This window comes from Scylla paramamosain, chromosome 4, assembly GCF_035594125.1.
Source record: "Scylla paramamosain isolate STU-SP2022 chromosome 4, ASM3559412v1, whole genome shotgun sequence".
Classification (NCBI taxonomy): domain Eukaryota; kingdom Metazoa; phylum Arthropoda; class Malacostraca; order Decapoda; family Portunidae; genus Scylla; species Scylla paramamosain.
In genome coordinates, this window is record NC_087154.1 from 17,236,585 (window position 1) to 17,251,915 (window position 15,331).

General features: G+C 39.2%; 1 protein-coding gene across 1 annotated transcript in view; it reads right to left on the reverse strand.

Moving 5' to 3' along the window:
* The window catches only part of LOC135099785 (uncharacterized), a 30,435-nt gene extending 17,249 nt beyond the window's left edge, over positions 1-13,186 (reverse strand). Inside the window, exon 1 of the mRNA XM_064002301.1 lies at positions 13,046-13,186. The gene's annotated coding sequence lies outside the window, so the exon portion shown is untranslated. The remainder of the gene's footprint in view (positions 1-13,045) is intronic.
* Positions 13,187-15,331: the final 2,145 nt, after the last annotated feature.

The following is a 15,331-nucleotide window of genomic DNA, read 5'->3' on the forward strand; positions in this document are numbered from 1 at the left end:
TCCAGTCTCTCTTCATATGACAAGTCCCTGATACTTGGTACCATCTTCGTAGCTGCTCTCTGAACTCTCTCCAACTTCCTTATATCCTTTTTCTTGTATGGCAACAACACTACTGCTGCATATTCTAGTCTAGGTCTTATCAGCAACACAATCATCTTCCTGACCATAACCTCATCCATACATGCAAAGGCCTGTCTTATTCTTCTCAACAAGTTATAGGTTTCTCCTGTAATTTTGCTAATGTGTCTCTCTGGGGTCAGGTTCCCAGTCACTGTAACACTTCTGCTCCACTTAACCTTACACCATTCAACACATAATTTCCTTTTACTCTTCTTGTACTTTTTTCCAGATTCTATTACCTTACACTTCTTTAAATCAAATTCCATTTCCCATCTATAACTCCACTGATATCTTGTTCTGGTCTTTTTGTAACATTTTACAGTCCTCTGCACTCTCAACTTTCTTCAGCAACTTTGCATCATCTGCAAAAAGGCTCATGTAGCTGTTCACACTCTCTGTCATATCATTTACATAGACTGCAAACATGACTGGTGCAAGTGCTGAGCCTTGGGGTACTCCACTTATGACTTCCCTCCATGATGATTTTTTATCTTTTACCACTGTTCTCATTTCTCTGTTTGTAAAGAAATTTTCCATCCATATCAGCAGGCCCCCTATTAGCCCACCATTATGCTTCAACTTCCACAAGAATTTCCTGTGTGGCACTTTATCAAAGGCCTTCTTCAGGTCTAAATAAACACTATCAGCCCATCCATCTCTTTCTTGCATTATATCCACCACTCTAGAATAAAAACTCAGTAAGTTTGTAACGCACGATCTCCCTCTCCTAAATCCAAATTGTTGCTTTATTATCACTTCATTTCCTTCTAGGTACTACATCCATTTATCCTTCACCAATCTTTCACACATTTTGCACACCACACTTGTTAGAGACACAGGTCTATAGTTTAAGGGCTCCTCTTTACTACCACCTTTGTAGATTGGCACTATATTGGCTCTCTTCCATTCAACTGGGACTCTGATTTGAATTAGGGAGCTTTTAATAATATTATGTATTACCTATGTCAACTTTTTTTTTTTTTTTTTTTTACGTAGGAGTGACACTGGCCAAGGGCAACAAAAATCAAACAAAAAAAAATGCCCACTGAAATCCCAGTCCCATAAAAAAGTCAAAGCAGTGGTCAAAAATTGATGGATAAGTGTCTTGAAACCTCCCTCTTGAAGGAATTCAAGTCATAGGAAGGTGGAAATACAAAAGCAAGCAGGGAGTTCCACAGTTTACCAGAGAAAGGGATGAATGATTGAGAATACTGGTTAACTCTTGCATTAGAGGTGGACAGAATAGGGGTGAGAGAAAGAAGAAAGTCTTGTGCAGCGAGGCCGCGGAAGGAGGGGAGGCATGCACTTGGCAAGATCAGAAGAGCAGTTAGCATGAAAATAGCGGTAGAAGACAGCTAGATATGCAACATTGCAGCGGTGAGAGAGAGGCTGAAGACAGTCAGTTAGAGGAGAGGAGTTGATGAGACAAAAAGCTTTTGATTCCACCCTGTCTAGAAGAGCAGTATGAGTGGAACCCCCCCAGACATGTGAAGCATACTCCATACATGGACGGATAAGGCCCTTGTACAGAGTTAGCAGCTGGGGGGGGTGAGAAAAACTGGCGAAGACGTCTCAGAACATCCAACTTCATAGAAGCTGTTTTAGCTAGAGATGAGATGTGAAGTTTCCAGTTCAGATTATAAGAAAAGGACAGACCGAGGATGTTCAGTGTAGAAGAGGGGGACAGTTGAGTGTCATTGAAGAAGAGGGGATAGTTGTCTGGAAGGTTGTGTCGAGTTGATAGATGGAGGAATTGAGTTTTTGAGGCATTGAACAATACCAAGTTTGCTCTGCCCCAATCAGAAATTTTAGAAAGATCAGAAGTCAGGCGTTCTGTGACTGCCTTTCTGTCGACGACCCTAAGTGTCTTGACACCCCCCTCAACTTTTTCTTCATTAACTTCTGCAACATTCGCGGTCTAAGATCTAATTTTCAATCTGTAGAACACCACCTCTCCTCTTCTAAACCTCATCATCTTTTCCTCACTGAAACTCAGGTGTCTGAGGCAACTGACAGTAGCCCCTTTTCTGTTCCCTCCTACTTTCTCTATCCTCATTTTCGATCCAAAGCTGGATGCTGCGTTTATGTGCGCAATGACTTAACCTGCTCTCGTGCCCACGCTCTTGAATCTTCCAAGTTTTCCACCATCTGGCTACGACTACAAAGTCACTCTCATACTAAATTTATCTGTGCTGTATACCTCTCACCTAACTCCTCTGACTATAAGAAATTCTTTGACTACTTAACTTCCAAAGTGGAGCACATTCTGACCCTCTTCCCTTTTGCAGAGATCTCCATTCTTGGAGACTTCAATGTTCACCACCAGCTTTGGTTTTCCTCTCCCTTCACTGACCATCCTGGTGAACTAGCCTACAACTTTGCTATCCTTCATGACCTAAAGCAATTGGTGCAACATCCTACACGTATTCCTGACCGTCTTGGAGATACGCCCAACATTCTTGACCTTTTCCTGACCTCTAATCCTTCTGCTTATGCTGTCACCCTTTCTTCTCCCTTGGGCTCCTCCGATCACAATCTCATATCTTTATCTTGTCCTATCGCTCCAATCCCTCCTCAGGATCCCCCTAATCGAAGGTGCCTCTGGTGTTTTGCCTCTGCTAGTTGGGGGGACCTGAGGAGGTATTTTTCTGATTTTCCTTGGAATGACTACTGTTTCCGTGTCAGAGACCCATCTTTGTGTGCTGAGTGCATAACAGGGGTGATATTGTCTGGCATGGAGGCATACATTCCTCACTCTTTTTCTTGTTCTAAACCTTCTAAACCTTGGCTTAACACAGCTTGTTTTCGTGCTATACATGATAGAGAGGTGGCCCACAAAAGGTACTTAAGGCTTCCATCACCAGAATCTCATGCATTTTATATTTCTGCCCAGAACCATGCCATGTCTGTTCTCTAACTAGCCAAAAACTCCTTCATTAACAGGAAGTGTCAAAACCTTTTAAGATCTAACTCCCCTCATGACTTCTGGCATCTAGCCAAAAAAACAGCTTCTATGAAGTTAGGCGTTCTGAGACATCTCCGCCAGTTTTTCTCACCACCCCCAGCTGCTAACTCTGTACAAGGGCCTTATCCATCCATGTATGGAGTATGCTTCATATGTCTGGGGGGGGTTCCACTCATACTGCTCTTCTAGACAGGTTTTTTTTTTTTTTTTTATGTAGGAAGGACACTGGCCAAGGGCAACAAAAATCCAATAAAAAAATTTGCCCACTGAAATGCCAGTCCCATAAAAGGGTCAAAGCAGTGGTCAAAAATTGATGAATAAGTGTCTTGAAACCTCCCTCTTGAAGGGAGGTCTCGCTGCACAAGACTTTCTTCTTTCTCTTACTCCTATTCTGTCCACTCTCTAACGCAAGAGTTAACCAGTATTCTCAATCATTCATCCCTTTCTCTGGTAAACTCTGGAATTCCCTGCCTGCTTCTGTATTTCCACCTTCCTATGACTTGAATTCCTTCAAGAGGGAGGTTTCAAGACACTTATTCATCAATTTTTGACCACTGCTGTGACCCTTTTATGGGACTGGCATTTCAGTGGGCATATTTTTTTTTTGGATTTTTGTTGCCCTTGGCCAGTGTCCTTCCTACATAAAAAAAAATAAAATAAAATAAAAAAAGACCCATTTCCTCACTCATCTCACTCTGCCACACAAATGTTTTCTCTTTTTTGAATACTGATTGAAAACTCCTGTTCATTATCTCTGCCAATTCAGCTGGATCCTCCATTCACCTTCAATCTGCTTATTCTTTCTCTATTTTTCATATTACTGTTCACATATCTGAGGAATAGTTTTGGTTCCTCTTTGCATTTGTCCATAACATCTTTTTCATAATTTTTCCTTTCTTCTCTAATAACCCTTACATATTCATTTCTTGTAGTTGTGTAGTTTTCCCATAGCTCCTGCGTATTTTTCCTCCACCATCTATTCCATGCTGTTTCCCTCTCCTCCCTAGTTATTTCACATCTTCTATTATACCAGTCATTGTTATATCTTCTCTTTGTCTCTACTTTTGGTACATATCTTTTCACTCCCTCTTCATAAATATTGATGAAAGCTTCCCACTTCTTTTGCACATTACTTGTTGTGATAAGTGTACTCCAGTCCACTTCACCAAAGTATCTCCTCATTTGTTCAACATTTGACTTACCATAATTAAATCTTTCACTTTTATAATCTTCACATCTACGTTCCTCTCTTTTTTCTTTAATATAAAACCTTATCATGACATGGTTGCTTATCATGACATGGCTGCAATTTTGTTGTTTTCTTTAATTTTCTTTACAAGCCATTCTTTTGTCTCACTCAGCAACTGTTCATGCTCTTGTCTATTCCAGGTCTTTGTTTTTGGTGGGACATACACCACTGTGACATCGTATTCCTCTTCTTCCATTTATTAGTTGTAAGTTTAGGCCTTCCACCAAGCCTTCTGCCTTTTCCACACTCTCCACCCTGATACCCTTTTTAACAAGCATCATCACTCCACCTCCTTTTCCACATCTGTTTCTTATCCACATATTGTACTTTCCCCCTCCTAAATTTGGTGTCTCTGAATCTCTTAGTTTAGTTTCTACCACTGCCATGACGTCTGGTTCATTTGCTTTTATAAATTCATTCACTTCATCCATCACCGAAACTAAACCATCCACATTAGTGTATGCCACTGTCCACTGTGTGTTGGGCCACCAGTGTAGCACTTACTCAGTGTACCACCAGTGGCCTAATTCACCATACTCAAATATCTTATTCATCTGTTGTGTCTTGGGCCACTCATGTACCACTGATTTTCAAGTAAAAAAAAATTGTAATAAGTTAATATATATATATATATATATATATATATATATATATATATATATATATATATATATATATATATATATATATATATATATATATATATATATATATATATATCACAGTTTTTTTTATTAGATTTAAATATAATTGATAATAACTGATATGGAAATACTATGCAATGATTTTATTTTACTTAGAGTGATTTGTTAACATCTTTAGGTGTTTTTGGTATACAGGAAATCACAGTTTTTTTTATTAGATTTAAATATAATTGATAATAACTGATATGGAAATACTATGCAATGATTTTATTTTACTTAGAGTGATTTGTTAACATCTTTAGGTGTTTTTGGTATGCAGGAAATGGATCCTTCGTCATTCTACAGCAGTCATTTTGAGCAAGAAAGCTCTGATGAAGATTTCATTCCCTCCAATTTGAGTGACTTAAGTAACAGTGAAGAAAGTGATGAAGCAGGAGGAGAGACAGAAGATGATGATGGATCAGATGAAGTAGAGGGAAAGACAGATGATGATTCTGTACCAGCCATACAGGGATGGCCTGTTTCTTCCAAACAGTATTCCTATACCTTTAGTAGTAAAAAAGAGCTGGTTATTTTGCCTCAAGTAAACTCAGTCACAGGCAAACCAGACCCTATTGATATGTGTAAATTATTCATAAGTGATGCTCTTTTGGACACAATAGTTACTCAGCCAAATGTATATGCTCAACAAAAAATAAATGAAGCACCTCTGGCAAGGAGGTCACATCTCATTTCATGGAAACCCACAACTACGGAAGAAATAAATAAGTTCATAGGTATAACTGTATGCATGGGAATTGTTGCAATGCCAGAAATTTTTTCCTATTGGAGTAAGAACAAGCTGTATTCTGATTCTTATGTCAGCAGTGTGATGACAATAGAGACTTGAAATCCTTCTTAGGTGTATACATTTCAGGGATAATACTGAAGTTGATGATCCACCTAATCCATTATTCAAGATGTGACCCTTGGTCACTGCCATTACAGACTGCTGTCAGGCTGTTCATAAGCCAGGCCCATTTTTGTAATTGATGAGAGTATGGTTCCCCTTAGGGGCAGAATTAATGTAAGGCAGTATCTTCCTGGGAAAGCACATAAATATGGCTTCAAGTTGTACAAGGTATGTATTCCAAGTGGCTATACATGGAATTTCAAGATTCACGCCAGAAGTCAAAAAAAAAGTCAGGGACTAAACTCCACAGAAAGCCTAACAGGAGAACTTTGTGAAGAGCTATTTGACCAGGGTGCCACCCTTTATGCTGATAACTACTATTGTTCAGTGACATTAGCAGAATACCTATCGGATAAGAAAACTTATCTAAAGGGCACAAGAAAATACCTGCCCAAGGAAGTTACTCAAAGTAAACTCAGATAGAATGAAATGAAAGGACAGGAGAACAGCAAGGGCATGAGTTTTCAAATGGAGGGATAAAAGAAATGTACTGACTATTTCAACTCTGCCTGAACACAGTGATCAATTAGTTCCCAGTGGCATGATAAAAAGACACAAAGAAGAAGTTTTCAAACCAGAAAGTGTAATGGCATACAACAGGGCAAACAAAGGTGTGGATGTCTCTGACCAATACACATCCTATTACAGTCCACTGAGAAAGAGCAAAAAAATGGTACAGAAAGTTGGCCTTTGAACTGACTGCTGGACTCTTAGTTGTAAATACATGGGCTCTCCATTGCCAGTACTTCCCTATGGCTAAGATGAATCAGCTACAATTTCAAGAGGCTTTAGTGTATTCGCTCACTGGAAATGAACCTGAGAACATTAGACCTGGGAAAAGTCCTGGAGTCATGTCAGGAAAAAGGAGCCCTCATATACTGACTGAGAAAGATGGACCTAAGAGATATACAAGAAAAAGATGTTGTGGCTGCTACAAAAAATCTCACTTTCTGAAGGATTCAAGATAGCTAGAAATAAAGCTAGAAGAGTAAACACATTCTGTTTTGAGTGTGAAGATAAGCCACACCTCTGTATCATATGCTTTGCTGAGAAACACAGTGCATAAAATACATGCAAGCAATACTTTCTTTTCATCATAAGGAAAACAATGTTATATAGCATGTTACTGTACTCAAGATTATTGTTTTGGTGAAGCTGTATCTATTTCAGGATTATTATAAAAAAAAATTTTCTTTCACTAAGATGTTAATTTTAGTATTAAGAATGGCGAAGGCTTCCATGCTATAAAACAATGTGTGGCATTGGTCAAAGGAGTTGAAGTAATCATACTAATTGTCTTCAAGCATAAATACAAGTTCTTAGAAATCTAATTATATTAAGTTTCTGCTTAATTTATTTATTTATTTTATCAGTATAGATGGTTTTCGGTTACACAACTCCATTCTGCATTGAAGATTGTTTGTTTGCCTATTTATTTTACCATGTCTTATTTTTCATATGAAAAAAATAATATTATGTTCTGGAGTCTCAACACATTGCCTCGAAAATAAATTTGAATACATATTCCTGTGTTTCATTTTCCACTTATTCATGTTCCTTGATAATGTTTGAAAGTCAAGAAAATGTCCAATCAGTAATTGCGAAGGAGAAAATGAGTTTAAATATATACTCCTGTTTACTCATCATTGCACCATTGATGTACCAAGTCGCCATAGAGAAATGTAGTTAGTGGTACACCCGTGGAACAAGAAGTGGGTAACGTGTTAAAGTTATATTCTGCAATGTGGATGTGCTCACTCCAGATAAACTAAGGGAAATGAAAACAAGAGTACAGGATAATGAAGAGAAGCCTTGTATCATAACACTGCAAGAAGTTAAACCTAAGAATTTCAGATCCAATGTATTATCATTGGAATATAGTATTGATGGATATAAAATAATTGAAAAAAAATATTACCAATAGAAAAGAAGGTATGTAAAGATGTAAACTTTAACAATATAACTGTGGAACAAAAATACTGCAAGTATCTGTGGACAGAGGTAAAAAGAATGACTGAAACCATATTAATTACAACCATATATAAAGTCCAAGTGTTGAACCAGTGAGAATGAAAAACTACTGAAATTAACGAAAGAAATAAACAATAAGCAAACAGCATACAAGATCATTTTAGGGGATTTAATGTACCATTTATTAACTGGACAAACAACACCACAACAGGAGGATGAAACAGTATAGAGTACAAGCTTATTGAGACAGAAAGAGAAAAGGCATCTTGACACAACACATTAGGGACATCACAAGGTATAGAGAGGGGCCAAGAGGAAGTGTTGTAGACCTAGTATTTACCAGTGAGGAAGAAACAGTTGGAGAAACTAGAATAGAAAGTCTCACTGGGTGAAGCAATCGTGCCTGCATTATAAAAGTCCTACTGGGTGAAGCGATCATGCCTGCATTATGGAAGTCCTTTAGGGTGAAGTGATCATGCCTGCATTACTTTCACCTGTGAGGCTGAAGTTCAAGGCAGGACTTGTTATACCAAAACATACATATATGAGAGAGCAGACTATTACCTTATGAGACACAGACTGGACATGAATTGGGAGTACTTAGGTGAGGGAGACATAGAGGAAGTGTGATCAAAGTTTAGAATTAGAGTGGATGAAGCAATAAAAGAATGTGTACCAGTAAAGGAGGTCTGGACATCAAGGAAACAAACTAACAAGGAATTACTGATGAACCAAAAACTGTGGTTGAAAATCAAAAGAAAAAAACATCTTTAAGCAAGACTCAAACAACTGATGAAGTGTGGGGATAACAAGAGTAGAGAACTTCAGGAAGTGGATAAGGAGTATAAATTAACAAATAACCACACAGGATGAGCCAGTAGACACCTGCCAAATGATAATTACTCCCAGTGAGGTCTAAAGCACTTAATCAGGGGGTGCTGAGAACTTATCATTGAACCCACCTGTGACCTCACTGAATGCTTCCCTTTGTGTCTCATAACACAAGGGGCCAGTCAAAGCCTACCCTCTAAAGACAACTATCTTCTTTCACACAAAACTACATCCACCTAATTACACACACACCCTTCACTCAAAATTCAAAATCAATATGGTGACTCCTACACCAGCCACTGAGTCCCCATCTGGAGAGGGGGCCACAAATGTCCCCAGTCTGACTACTCTTCTGGTATTGACCCTAAGTGTCTTAGCACCCCCCCTCACCTTTTTCTTCATTAACTTCAGCAGTCTTAGATCTAATTTTCAATCAGTAAAACACCACCTCTCCTCTACTAAACCTCATCTGTTCCTCATTGAATCCAACACAGGTGTTTGAAGCAACTGACAGCAGCCCCTTTTATGTTCCCTCCTACTTTCTCTATCCTCATTTTCAATCCAAAGCTGGATGTTGCATCTACATGAACAATGACTTAACCTGCTCTCATGCCCATGCTCTTGAATCTTCCGGGTTTTCCATCATCTACTACAGTCACTCTTAAGCTAAATTTATCTGTACTGTATACCTCTCACCTAACTCCTCTGACTATAAGAAATTCTTTGACTACTTAACTTCCAAATTAGAGCACATTCTTACTCTCTTCCCTTTTGCAGAGATCTCCATTCTTCAAAACTTCAATGTTCACCAACAGCTTTGGATTTTCTCTAACTTCACTGACCATCCTGATGAACTAGCCTTTAACTTTGCTATCCTCTACAACTAGAGGAACCAGTGCAACAACCTACTCATATTCCTGACCGTTTTTGAGATATCCACAACATTCTTGACCTTTTCCTAACCTCTAATCCTTCTCCTTGTGCTGTTACCCGAGAGCTGAACTCTGCAGAAATCTTTGCTAAAAACTCCACCTTGGGTGATTCAGGGTTTGTTCCTCCCTCTCCTCCACTGTCTAAATACTTCATGCTACCTATTAAAATCCTTCACAATATTTTCCATGGCCTCACTGTCCTTATGGACCTGATAGGATCCCTGCTATTCTCTAAAACTGTTCCTCCATGATTGCACCTTGCCTAGTTAAACTCTTTTAGCTGTGTCTATTAACATCTACCTTTCCTTTTTGCTGGAAGTTTGCATACATTCAGCCTGTTCCTAAAAAGGGTGACCATTCTAATACCTCAAACTACTGTACCATTGTTTTAATTTATTGCCTACCTATTTTTTTTTAAATCTATCCTCAACAGGAAGATTCTTAAACATCTATCACTTCACAATCTTCTATCTGATTGCTAGTATGGGTTCCGTCAAGGCCACTCTACTGGTGATCTGGCTTTCCTTACTGATTATTGGTCATCCTCTTTTAGAGTGTTGGTGAAAAATTTGATGTCTTAGAGATATCAAAAGCTTTTGATAGAGTCTGGCACAAAACTTTGATTTCCAAATTACCCTCCTACAGCTTCTATCCTTCACTCTGTAACTTCATCCCTGGCCAGCTGCTAAGCTGGCATCTGTGGGAACGTCCATTAAATTTGTCCCCAATAAAGACACAGGACGGGGGTGCTGGGAGGGAAGGAGAAGGAAATGAAGATCTGAGGTTTGAAAAGTCCAGCTGCTTCATCACTCTCTCGCGAACTGCAAACTCTCTCCCTATCTAAACACTTATGTTTTAAAAATTTAGTATGGGGCTGTTTGGAGGCCTGGGTGAAAACTAAATATACTATGGGAAAGAACTCTTCTGGTATATGATCTATCAATTTCAACTCTCAAATAGGAATGGAAGTGGAGGAAACTGAGTGGGCAAGATCAGCTTCTCATTAATATAAGTTTTACTGTAAACTTTCAGTGTGTCTCTCGACTTGATGCATCAGTGACGTGTCTGCCCATGCTATCTTGTCTCTCTCTCTTCCCCTTGTCATCTTCCTCCTTCTCTGTTCAGTTCCCTCTTTCTTCTCACTATCTGCGCTATTTTGCTGAGTGTAATAATATATATATATATATATATATATATATATATATATATATATATATATATATATATATATATATATATATATATATATATATATATATATATATATATATATATATATATATATATATATATATATATATATATATATATATATATATATAGACACACACACACACACACACACACACACACACATACAGTGGAACCTAGGTTAGCAAATGTCTCTCTTTCTGAATAACTTGGTTTTCAAACAAAATTAATTGCTTTGGTTGCCATACCATAATTTGGTTTTCAAACAAATTTACTTGAAATACTACAAGACATAGCAAAAGCTGCCGTTTATTACTAATTTATAATTTCTATAAATATTTCCTTCATTTTTATATATTTGGAGGAGAGACAGAAAATAAAACAGATACCTGTCCCAAGGGAATAGAGGGGTGGCATTCTCACAGGGTAAATTTGGGTGGTGTTGTGGCAATTGAGTAGGTGTGTGGAGGTGTTAGTGATGTGGTGGTATAACCCTGATATCCAGGGTCAGGTTTGTGAATCTTTTGTGGGACCAAAAGCTCTTGTCCGCTGAAATTTGTTTGGTGAGCTGTGTTGGTGGCATAATGCTGTGGGGCAGCATCAGTGCTAAGCAGCAGCCATTTTGTGGTTGGGGTTATGGTGGTGTTGTGGCATTATTGGTGTCTTTGGGGATAGCATTATGGTGCTATAGGTGAACTATGTCGATGGTGGTGATGTCTTGTGAAGTTTGAGGAGGTAAAAGGTTATTTGGTGACACGGTCACGGCATTTGGGGAAATTCCTGCAGTTAGGGAAAATATTTCAGCAGCCTATGAAGGAGTAAAAGGGTTTTAATGATTTGTGAAGTGACAGGAATGTCATATATTTGTGTGTATAACCTTTAAGCAACACAGGATGTGATATGAGAGCCTGAAGTAAGAGAACTTATGGTGACTGAGTGTGGGAATTATCCTGTGTTGGTCCATGGGCAGAAATTTGTTCCCTAATTCCCTTTAATGTGTGATACCTCAATTTGTTTGAGTTACCATTATTATTAATATATTCTGTTATTATATTGAATAATTGTGTTTTCTACCCCAACACTGATTTGGTACTGAGGTAATTCCTGGCGTGCTGTGCCAAGGTAAGGGTTTTGTGAGAGGGTTTAATAGCTGGTGATTTTGGATAGGTAAGATAGGTATTCAAAGCCTTTAAAAATCCAGACCTTTAAAACTTTCTGGGATCAGTGTAACGTACACTTTCTTGGAAAGATAACCAGGATCATGACACATGTGACAGAGAGAAATAAATATTCAGCAACAATTCCAAACTTTACCAGTAAAGGGTAAGAAAGAGTGAGGAAGGTAGACAGAATAGTGATGAGAGGCTGTAGAAAGTCTTGTACAGTGACAGTGACAGTTTTAGACTGCTTGAATTGGAGGGGCAGCTACATATATCTATGGGGTACAAAGGAGTAGCAAGGGATCTGTTTCTTTTTTAAATTCAGAGTTTTAGTGAAGGACAGACCAAAAATGTTTTGTGTAGAGAATGAAAGTTGTGTGTCACTGAAGAAGGGATAGTTATCTGGAAGATTATGTTGAGTAAATAAAGGGAGATAATGAATTTTTGAGGTAATCAACAAAACAAGGTTTGTTTTGCCACATTATGAAATAAGAGAATTAGGGAAAAGTACATGTGTGAAAAGAAGTGTTAATAGAGGACAAGTGTTTCAGCAAGAAAGAAGGGAATGTTTGAATACAGAGGGGAAGTCTCTTCTGCCATAGCCACCCCATCCTGGAGGCAGCAAGGTTTCACAGCGACAAACAGAAAATAGAAAGATAGACAGAAGAAACTGCAGCATGCATAAGCCATGGAGAGGATGACCTGAGATCAAACTCCAGGCAGGACACTCAGCAAAGCAGACAGCAGCAGCAGCAGCAGCAGCAGCAGCAGCAGCAGCAGCACCAGCACCAGCACCAGCAGCACCAGCACCAGCACCAGCAGCAGCAGCAGCAGCAGCAGCAGCAGCAGCAGCAGCAGCATCAGCATCAGCAGCAGCAGGCAGCAGCATCAGCAGCAGGCAGCAGATGCCTGACACTCATGAGCAGCAGACACCTGCTTCCCTCATTGATACAAGTTATTAAGTTTCTATTTTTTTCCTCTTCCTACAACTCTGAAATATGCCTCCCTCCCCTTCCTGCCTTAGGCTCACCGTCCAGTGGCTGACATGGTATTCGGCAAGGAACTCTTCCAGCGGTGATAATGCACTAGACCAATGTAGCCATCAGACAGGGCCTTGAGGCACTTGCCTGTCCTGGTCTCAATCCTGTGCTGGAGGTTGTCTCTGGTTCTGGATGTCCTTTATCATCTGTGCATTGACAAGTGTTACTTTTTTATATTATATTAGTCATGTAATCTCATTACACCAACAACTTACGTGTCAATACTTCTGTTTGCATGTCTTAAAAAGGCCTGACATATACTAACCTGCAACAGTTCATCAGCATCTCTGTCTGTTGCCTCTGCAAGATCTTGTGATAAAATGTCAAGAAACATTGATGTCTTTAACTTCATACCATGAAGAATGGACATGAGTTTTTTTCTATCATCCACAGGCAGACTCGGGAGATTTCTGGTGATGACATCTGTCACCTGTAAGCAAGAGGTCAATGTGAGAAGAACATAATTAACTTAATTTTTTCCTTAAATATGCAAGACTTCAATGGTCATAATGGAATGAAATGCTCTTGTATACATCTGAAGGCAAGGAAGCAATACACAGACTATGAACTTGGTGGGAAAAAAAATAAATAAATTAAAGAAAATTTTATAAATATATATATATATATATATATATATATATATATATATATATATATATATATATATATATATATATATATATATATATATATATATATATATATATATATATATATATATAATTACTCCCAGTGAAGTCTAAAGCACTGTTCAGGGGGTGCTGTGAACTTATCATTAAACCCAGCTGTGACCTCACTGAACGTTTCCCTTTGTGTCTCACAACACAAGGGGGCAGTCACAGCCTGCCCTCTAAAGACAACTCTCTTCCTCCACACAAAACTACAAGCACCTCATAACACACACACCCTTCACTCAAGAATTTTAAAATCATCATGGCGACTCCTACACCAGCCTCGGAATCCCCATCTGGGGAGGGGACCATAAATGTCCCCAGGTCGGACTGCCTTTCTGTTGATGACCCTAAGTGTCTTGACACCCCCCTCAACTTTTTCTTCATTAACTTCTGCAACATTCGCGGTCTAAGATCTAATTTTCAATCTGTAGAACACCACCTCTCCTCTTCTAAACCTCATCTTCTTTTCCTCACTGAAACTCAGGTGTCTGAGGGAACTGACAGTAGCCCCTTTTCTGTTCCCTCCTATTTTCTCTATCCTCATTTTCGATCCAAAGCTAGATGCTGCGTTTATGTGCGCAATGACTTAACCTGCTCTCGTGCCCACGCTCTTGAATCTTCCGAGTTTTCCACCATCTGGCTACGACTACAGAGTCACTCTCATACTAAATTTATCTGTGCTGTATACCTCTCACCTAACTCCTCTGACTATAAGAAATTCTTTGACTACTTAACTTCCAAAGTGGAGCACATTCTGACCCTCTTCCCTTTTGCAGAGATCTCCATTCTTGGAGACTTCAATGTTCACCACCAGCTTTGGCTTTCCTCTCCCTTCACTGACCATCCTGGTGAACTAGCCTACAACTTTGCTATCCTCCATGACCTAGAGCAATTGGTGCAACACCCTACTCGTATTCCTGACCGTCTTGGAGATACGCCCAACATTCTTGACCTTTTACTGACCTCTAATCCTTCTGCTTATGCTGTCACCCTTTCTTCTCTGTTGGGCTCCTCCAATCACAATCTCATATCTTTATCTTGTCCTATCACTCCAATCCCTCCTCAGGATCCCCCTAAGCGAAGGTGCCTCTGGCGTTTTGCCTCTGCTAGTTGGGGGGACCTGAGGAGGTATTTTGCTGATTTTCCTTGGAATGACTACTGCTTCTGTGTCAGAGGCCCGTCTTTGTGTGCTGAGCGCATAACAGAGGTGATAGTGTCTGGCATGGAGGCATACATTCCTCACTCTTTTTCTCGTCCTAGAAAACCTTGGTTTAACACAGCTTGCTCTCGTGCTATACATGATAGAGAGGTGGCCCACAAAAGGTACTTGAGCCTTCCATCACCAGAATCTCATGCACTTTATATTTCTGCCCGGAACCATGCCAAGTCTGTTCTCCAACTAGCCAAAAACTCCTTCATTAACAGAAAATGTCAAAACCTTTCAAGATCTAACTCCCCTCGTGATTTCTGGCATCTAGCCAAAAATATCTCCAACAACTTTGCTTTTTCTTCTTTCCCTCCTCTATTTCAACCAGATGGCACCACTGCTATCACAAAGCAGCAAAGAGCTGAACTCTTTGCTCAAACCTTTGCTAAAAACTC